The following is a 9,298-nucleotide window of genomic DNA, read 5'->3' as shown; positions in this document are numbered from 1 at the left end:
CTTTATCAGTTAGTGGGTGGCAAATGTATCATTTCCATTTATTTAGTATTGCTTTTGGTTTGCAACCACACCATGGCTATGTTTTACAAGATTAGAATTCACCTGGGTAATTACACCCTATTAGCAAGGTTAAAAGGGCAATAAGAAAGAGATAGAGTGGGAGAAATAAAAAGCATTGGTGGTGTTTTAGTACCAAGAATGGATGGGAAACTGCATGAACTTCACAGTGAAATTGGGATATAGCTAGGGAGATAACGACATTATTCCTTCCCTTTTCAGTTATCTGGGATGAATATCGTTTTTTTGGTTTTGGGGGTTTGTTTTTTTAAAAGAAGTCTGAACTGTAATGGTAAATTCATCCACTCCAGATTGTGGGCATGTTATTCATGGCTGTGATATGACATATTTCCTGATGTCATGGTGGTAATGTTCTCCACTAATTCCTGGATTTATTGCCACACGAAACGAGTCTGTCATATGCTCATTATAAAAGAATCCCCATCAGATTGTCCAGCTGTAGCAAATCCCCGTTGCATTTGTCTTCATTTTAGGAAATTCTGGTTTGTTGCACAAGCGTCCACAGAAATGCTGAATACCTTATATCAGTTGATTTTATTTCAAAGATATTATCCTATATGATATTATCTACTAGTATATGGCATCTTCCTACATTGCAAATAACTGCAACACGTAAGATCTCAGACCAAGAGAAAGTTTACTAACTTTCCTAATGTCAAATACGAAATCCTTGACTCTTTGGTATTTTGGTAAAAGGAGCTCTCTACAGTCTTGAGAGTTTTTGATTGATTTGGCACGTATCTAGCTTAAAAAAAAAAAAAAAAGCCTTTCTTGCCTATGAAACCCAACTCTGGAAGTAATACTGAATGAGGAACGAATGACTGGGCTGCCTGATGCTAAGGGTAGAAGAAAAAGAGAGACATGGAAAATGTAGAGGTATTTTTCTATGATTCCCATTGCTATGGATATATATTATTATCATGTAAATAGAATCAACACATTGGTCTAGAGCTCTGGTTCTGTGTCTGCATTGCAGTTGGAGTTTATTGTTTGTAGAGCAGTGACCTTAAAAGCTGTGAACACAGAGCAGGTTTCCCAAGGTGCCCAGTCCTCTTCACATGCAGAAAGGGTGATTCCTCCAATGAGCAAGCTGTAATTATCCAAGTGTTAGGGGCAGAAGGGTGCTAGCTGAGATACACAGAGGTCCAAAGAACAGAAGATTCTAACTCTGTCATGAATCAAGTTTAAAATTACCATATTTGAGATTTTCAGGTTTGGATCTAAATTTTGTCCATTCTTTGGATTTATGAAGAATTCTGTTTCTACCAAGTGTATCTGTATACTTTCTCCTGAAGAACGTAAATTTACTTCAGTAAGCTAGCTGCTTCTCAGTAGCAAAATATATCATAGTTCCCACAACACTTCTCATTCCTTCCATTTTTTTAAAGTTTCCAAAGCTTACCATCTTGTTATAGATGACAAAATTAAGGACACAAAATATTTACATAGTGTTGCTTTTTACTTATCCATTCTGCAGTTTCCATAGTTCAAGATAATTCCATTTATTCTTCCTGATGGCAAGTGCATTCATTTATTATTTACTTGGATTCGTAGTTTACAGCAAGGATGCATGGAAATGAAAGGATGGACGTCTGAGGGAAGACTAGTTATACCTACTTGACCATCAGCCTGTAAATGACTAGAGCTCTGTATAATTTGTTGAAATACTTGGGAAAATTTCTGCTCAACCTTTTTTCTTATTATTTTGTTAAAAAAAAAAAAAAAAAGAAACTACTTTTGACTAGCAACCAAAAACTGGCAATGAATGAAAAGTAAGGAAAAGGAAAGGAAATATAACTGAAGAGCTGGAAAAGCTGGAACAGAAGCAGTGTCTGAATTTTCTTATGTCAAATTCTCTCAGTTTCAGCTTTCCACCCAGACACTTTGAAGGACTGTGATCATATTGTGTTTGCTAAGAGATATGCTTGCCATTTTTCCTCCTTTTCTTTTGCTTAACTGTTGATAGGAAGTACAAACCATCTCCTCTGTACTTGGTGCTAAAGTGAAGTTGCAGATCTGGCAGTTTAGCTTGGTGCTGATGGCTACCTTCCATTTCACCCAAAGGGAGTTCTTCTCACTGTTTTGATAAATTATAGTTGTTGCCAACAGATCCTTTCCTTCCCTTTCTTCAGCACTGCAATCCAGCTGTCTGTTGAGTACAGGGAAAATAGCCCAAGGTTAAAGCAAGAAGGACATTTTGCTCTTGCTGGAAAGCTAAGTGAGGAGAGTGACTCTGCCTGAAGAAAAGGACTTATCCAAAATACTCTTACTAAAAGATCTTTTCATTCCACTTGACATTCATGAGTCTACTGGTGGTAGTTATGTTGTTAGTGTATAACTCTAAATTGAAGGCAATCATGACAGCACTTTTTTTTAAAGCAAATTAACTCTAGTGGAAACTCAAAATTTTCCTGACATTTTTGGCATTGCTTTAAGGCATGTGCTTGCCTTTAACAGTAGCTCTTAGACACCATTTTGTTTCAGGAAAGAAGTTTTTTGTTTAAGATGGGTACAATCAAGTCTCCTCCTCTATAACAAACTGGTGTGTCACCTTATGAGGAAAGACGTATCTGAGATTAATGCTCTTGAAATAAATCTGAAGTTTGATTCTTACCATCTAGTCCGTACTCAACTTGAGGATCTTGTCATTAGAGGTTAGCCTTTGATGAACGACAACTTCAGCTTAAGCACTGAATAGCAACTCTATTAGTTAGAGAACTCTAATTCAGACTGCAGTACCTCAAGACACTGATATGTATGTTTTGAGTTGTAAGAAAGTCTGTAAAAATAATTATTTATATAGGAAAGAAAATTAAATGGTCACCAAATACTTGCTCAATATTATTTCAGCTGGTGAATTTCTGTACGCTAAGCACTTGCTAAAGGTTTAATGTATTGTTAGTCTTGAAAAGTTTTGTCAAGAAAGTGATAAGTAGCCTTTAACTGTCAGAGCAATCAAGAGTCAAAAGAAAGATTCCAGTTGACTCCTCATAGAGCTGCAAATAAGAGTAGCCTCTCTTTGTGCCACTGGTTCGAACTATACCTTGCTGCTGGTCGGCTTAATGTAAGTTCGATCTTCATTGATCTGTAGTCAGAACTTTCTGCTGAAGATAAAGAGAGCCAAGAAAGGTTAACTTTCTAACATTGTCATAAAAGTTTTCCTGCATCAAACCTATGGAAGCAAGTTGCTTTAAAATTGTTAGTTCCTTTAATGACCTTGCTATAAGTTCTTTGGTCTAAGATCTGAAAACATCTGCCAGAGCCTAACCACAAACGTTCACAGTCCCATATGACATTTTTCAGTTCTCTTAATAAAAATACTAAAATGAAAGAACATTTTTGCTTAACTCTACTGCTGTCATATGCAGAAAGCAGGTGAAAAGTTAATGCAAAAAGGGAAAAGCATAATTGTAAAGAAAAGCTTTGTAGCATGTGGTTCAAGAGCATGCCGGTCAGTGAAACAAAGTATTAGCATGGAAACAATGCCAGAGTAATACTGATTTCTTGCAGTGAACTAATAAACCTTCTCCTGCTCTCCCAGTGGCTTTGCATGAGGTTGATTTAAAGATTAGTGTCTGCATCAAATTGAAATTTGACCCTAAACTTATACTTGAACCGATGCCTGTGGTATTTGCTTGCTAGCGCTACACCTGAATTAAATCCCAGGTGATACATTAGTTGTAAAGGCACTCCTGAAAATACAGTCTTTAGAAGATAATTCACAAATTTAGAAAGTAAATCACAATGGCAGGCCAGTATCATTTTCTGCATGGTTGTATCCTTCTCAGAATACACCCTACTAAAGTTGAAGGATGACAAAAGTGATGATGGAAGACTGGCTGTTACCTTTACACAAAACTATGGATGTTCCTTTTACAGATTGAATTCTGTAAAATTTTAAGACTTTAAATTCTTGCCCGGGTGTGAAACACTAGCTATGTATCTCACACGTAATTGACATTTAGGCATAGTTTTAAATCAAAACCGACTGTTCAGAAATCTCTAAACAATGTTCTGCAGGTAGTGATTTTTTATGTTACAAGCAAGCTTTCTGCCAGTAAAGTATTATTTTTTTCTCATGCTCTTGATATTATTTGGGACTGACTCTGCATGGGGGATATATTTCCCTAAATCTCAGTTTGATTTGCATTAAGAATTAAAGAATTATTAAGTGTCTTTTGCCTCCAGTTTCAGTGAACGATGGGCTAAGCACTAAAATTGTTGCTCTTGCATTGATGCCATTGGATTATACCTAGGTTCCCTTCTTATTTTGAGTAGTAAATCCATGAAATGTAACACTGTACAACTCTTACAATTAAAAAGGGGTTCCTTTCGCATCTCATTATCATATTGCTTGGCTGAGTTTTTAAAAAATAAGCCATATTTAGCCAGAGAAGATTAAAGACTGAACTCTTATGCTGGAAGAGCTTTATGCAACCCTTTGCAGTAGGATGCTCCACTTTGCCCCATAGCTATCTGTCTCCACTTAAATCACCTGCCAGCTAATACATGCAGTTCTCATTTGTTACCATGAAAATGTGAATAAATCTTAGGCATCGCTTCATTTCCATCACTTGCTTGAGGCTCAGCAAGCATATCACATTGCCTCATGCCGCTTTTCCTGACTTTGTATCCTGGAGAACTTTGAACATCTTAATATTTAAGCATGAATGATGCATAGTGAGAACATGTTAATCAAGAATCAAACACTTCTGAAAATAAAACTGTTGTGGACAGTGAATCATCTTCATTCAGTAGTGTTGGTATTGATTTTCTGTAAACCAGCTGTTGCCAGTTTTACATGATCACAGATTTCTGAGCAATGAGCATGCTAATGGGGTTAAACATATAGCAGAATGACTAGGTATACTGTATTTTAGAAATGCAGTTTTTAAAATGTGATAATGAATCCTTAGATCATGACAGAGACATAAAATACTAGGGAGTCTGGCAGTGAATTGTGGCCCATGTACAGATCTGGCCTGAGATGTGGGTAACTAGCTCAAAACTTGAATTACAATTTAAGAATTTAAAAGCTCAGTAGATGATTTCTGTCTCCTAGAGAAAGAATGAGAAAGCCTTCAGCATTTTAAATGCACGATCAATCACCAAGGATAAAATTTACACAGTAAAGCTCCTACTTGCTACCTTGAACAGAGAAGAACTGTTTCCTCAAACAGGTACTGGTGCCCAATGACCACCCTCTGGGTTAGTAAAAGCCAGAGAGTTTTGCCTGCTTTCCACCACTGTGCTGGTATTTAAAAAGACGTATAGCTAAAAGCAGAAAGAAAGTCTCACACAGTGATAAAAAGCCTCGCAAGGTCTTGGACTCAGTTTATCCACCCAGGTGTTCTGGGTTCAGCGCAAGTTTCCCTCAGTTGCACCATGCTGGCCTAGCCCATCCCTTAGTGTGGTGGGATGGGCTTTTCCCTCGCCCTTTTCCCGAAGTGTGGTGATGCTGCTCTCGGGATCTACTTGCTCACGTACGACCTGTACCTGTCTCTCTCACCACACTCACCAGTGCTGAGTTTGTACAGAGCCATCACGGCCACCCCTGCACTTGTGGGGTGGACATGCCAGAGGTGGCAAAGCGCTAAGGCTCTTCACGCAGCAAACCTCTAAAGGAAAAGCTTCATCGAAAGAATAAGTTAAAGTGATTACAGTTATTTCTCCCTGCAGCTGCCTTAAAAAATTTAAGCACTTAGTATGAAATAGTGTTGCTATTATATATATCTTCTCAACAGGATTATTTATTGATGGGAAGTGTAAATTTTTTACATTAAAGTCTTAATGCTAGTAATAATAAACATATTAGGTGTATGTAATTACAGAATTTCACTACAGAAACAGCAAGTATACTTGTACGTTGAAGAAACCTTTGTTTCTTTGTGCATTGAATGCAAGTTTATATACAGCAAAATGCTACTCTAAGCCAGTGTGATTTGTTCTTCCAATTGAATTTAGTGTCTTATTAGAAAATACCACTTTTGGTACCTTTGTATACCTTTATGTTTTCATATGAATTTTAAAAAAGTTCCTTAAGGAACAAAATAATTTTAAAAAGAACCAGTTACTTAACGATGCTTTCTGCATTTCTTACCTTTATTCAGTCCAGTACACTAAAAGGATTTAGGAAATTTCTTCCTTGTTCTTAAGTCCCAGAGACTGTACTAAAAGCAGAACAACTGAACACATTGCTACGTAGATTTTAGTAAATCAACTAATTTTTACTTGAAAAAAATTGCATTTAGACTTGATCATATGTGATAGTTTACCCCAAATACATAGCATTATTTTAGTTAGTCAGGTAAAGAGATCTAATATTTTTCAAAGGTCTGTATTGGCAAAATCAGCAATTTTATTATTAAGACTGTTTACAGAAAGCCGAAGTCATAAATGCTAAGTGAGCGCATGCTTCTGCTTCAAATACCTTTTCACAAAGCTTTTTGTGGTGTTCATGCAGCTTTACTCTGGACCTTAAGACTGCTACTCATGCCTTAGCTTTATTTAGCTCCTTGAAAAGAGGTGGGGGGAGAAAGATCAGACTTTTCCTGCTGAGTGTATAGGCTTGAGTCATCTCTTTTCATCTCACTACCTTTTGCAGAACTGGCAGAAAGAATCCAAGCTGGTGAGGGAAAACAGGTTTTGATATTTCTGGGTAACATCTCCAGTGTTGGCTATGTGGTTCTTTCATCCAAGGCACTTTTATTTTCAAAATGAATAGCTGTCACAATAAATAATCTTTACAGGTTTCAAAGAGCATTATTTGCTCTGTTGAATCTCCTCTATGATCTTGATTCAAGTATCAAAAACTTTTCACAGAGGTGGAAAGCCTTTTCATTCCCAAACCGGGGAAACAGTTTCGGTGGTATAGCAATCGAGCCAGCTTTGCTTACAGAAAGGAATGCAGTTCTCCAGTCACTATGATGGAAAAAAACTTACGAGTCATTTCTACTGTCGCTCTTGTGGCTGTGGTTTCTTTTTCATGGTTCTGTTTCAATCCCTGTGACCTTGCAGCTGCTGCGGCCATGTTGCTTGGTCTCAGAAATGAGGCTTTAGCATTTTTTTCCTTTATGCTGCGAAGACCGTGACCCATTGACTTGTTATGATTTTTTAAAAGCTCTCCATAGAATTTAATCCAGTTGTTCACATCTGGAAAGAAGAAACAGAACTGTCTGAATATTTTTTTTTTTTGCAGTGGGGGGAATGAGGAGGGGAGGAGAGGTAAAGAAAAAGATCGAGATTTGGATTTTAGTTACTTCTACTGCTTGCTGAACTAGTATTAGTGGTTTGTAGAAATCTAACCTACACAGAAGGAGAGGCCCAGTTTTATTCTTCAGGCAATCAAAGTCTAACCCTGGGAAAACAGTTTTAAGATCATTTTACCTGCTCAGATATGGATGCACCAAGGCAGAAAACAGAAGAAAAGGTAGCAGAAGATTCAGGGGCCAGACAGACCCTCTGTGAGCAGTCAGTCCCGTTGGCCCCCCCCATGCACCCCAGACCCCAGGGCTGCACAGCAGAGTCCCCTCTGGAGAGCATCCCTCTCTGCAGTAGAGGTGTCACAACCTTTCTGGGCCACCTCTCTGCCAGGCTCATTGCCATTTCCTGGGGTCTAAGGCAAGTGTTGCTGCAGAGTTTATTTGATTGGGCTCAGTGCAGCACTTTATCTCTCCTAACGGTGTGCCTCAGTAGTGAAGTGCAGCTGATGAAACAGGAGAAGGTGCTCTGGTATCAGTAGCTGCTATCTAATCCAGGAGGCAAGCTGCATTTCAACCAAAAACCACAACAGAAAAGTCGACACCCAATTATCATACTGAAGCAGAGTGAAATTCAGTGAAGATGAAAGATAGATACCCTTTAATAAATAAATCTTGAGGTTTCTCAAGTGATTGAAACAACTTTACTGTACAGAAATCTCCATAGCGAGACACACTTATATGGCTGCTAGCCGAAAAGAAAATACCCCCACATTAAAATATGCCTTCATCCAGATTAAATACAACTTTTTGAGGTTACTAGGGGTTTCTGCTAAAATAAAATGACTCTGTCAAAAGTGGAACACACATCTCCTTAGAAACCTTTATTGGTGGGAATAGACTTTACAGGGGCTCAGGGCCTCGGTGGCTGCACTCCAGCCAGTTAGCTCCTCCCCGCTTACTTAAAATGGATTCAGACAGGTAGCAGAAAAAAGCTTTGGGGTTTGTGTGTTGGTTTTGTTGTTGTTGGGTTGGGTTTTTTTAATGATTTTTTGGGTATTATTTGAAATCATTTGTTCATTTAGCGCTGACTTTTCCAACCCCTTCCCCCAGCCCCACACACTTCCCCCCATTTCTGGGGGGGGAAATTAGTTGCAGTGGGAGCCAGTGAGCTGGACAGCAAGACCACATATTTTACAATCTAGATGTTTTCATTGTGCTAATTTGAATGTAAGACCTGTAATTGCATTGCTGATTGTCAGTGTGTTAACAGTACAGGACACCATCACATACTTCTCCAAGTATTACAAAAAACAGAAACAAGAGAGAGAGAAATAATTTACAAACTAGAAATCTCATGTGGTTCATGTTTATTGGCGCTATCTACAAGCTGACGCAACCTATAAATCTACAATGTTGCTGAAAGTTTATTTATTACTGTGCAGTCAGTGAAATTAGTAATGTTCATGGCAGTAGTTTTCTTACTGAAACAGTAAGAAAATTAGATGGTTTTACTGGCAACAACTACAGAGTTATACAATGAGATCTAGGAAATTCCTCAATTTGTTGGTAGTATAGAAGTGGTGGAGCTAATCTGGGAAAATGCAAGTCAGCAAAAATATTTCTAGTGAAGAAAAATTTATAATACAACATAGAGCTTAGTGTCCATATAAGACCTGAACTTTGACATGTGTTAAGAAAAGACCGGATTTATCTGGCTGCAACCATGAGGTGATATTCATTCCTGTATAATTAGATGTAGTAATATCTATGTGAATACATTTGGTCCTGAACACCAGAAATGCAGAAGAACGCCGAAGAAATACCTTAAATAAAGGGAATGATCAAACGTAAGGGTATTTGTAGATACAGCTAGGTGGCAGGTAAGGAAAGTAAGGTCAGTACAGCTGCATGAAGAATGAAACAGCAGAAGAGATAATATTGTATTCTATAATATTCTTTTCTAGAATATTATAGAATTTTGCATGATCAAGTTCATCATGAGTTGTCATCATCATCCT

General features: G+C 37.8%; 1 long non-coding RNA gene across 1 annotated transcript in view; it reads right to left on the bottom strand.

The window, feature by feature from the left end:
• Window positions 1-1,538: 1,538 nt before the first annotated feature.
• Window positions 1,539-9,298, bottom strand: part of LOC115347013 — a 53,608-nt gene continuing 45,848 nt past the window's right edge. The window contains exons 2-3 of the long non-coding RNA XR_003925347.1: window positions 6,674-7,230; window positions 1,539-2,227 (exon numbers count right to left, since the gene is read on the bottom strand). This is a non-coding gene — a long non-coding RNA (uncharacterized LOC115347013). The remainder of the gene's footprint in view (window positions 2,228-6,673; window positions 7,231-9,298) is intronic.

The sequence above is a fragment of the Aquila chrysaetos genome, chromosome 1, assembly GCF_900496995.4.
Source record: "Aquila chrysaetos chrysaetos chromosome 1, bAquChr1.4, whole genome shotgun sequence".
NCBI lineage: Eukaryota > Metazoa > Chordata > Aves > Accipitriformes > Accipitridae > Aquila > Aquila chrysaetos.
The sequence above is the reverse complement of the archived record's forward strand: the minus strand, read 5'-3'. Positions and strand labels throughout refer to the sequence as shown.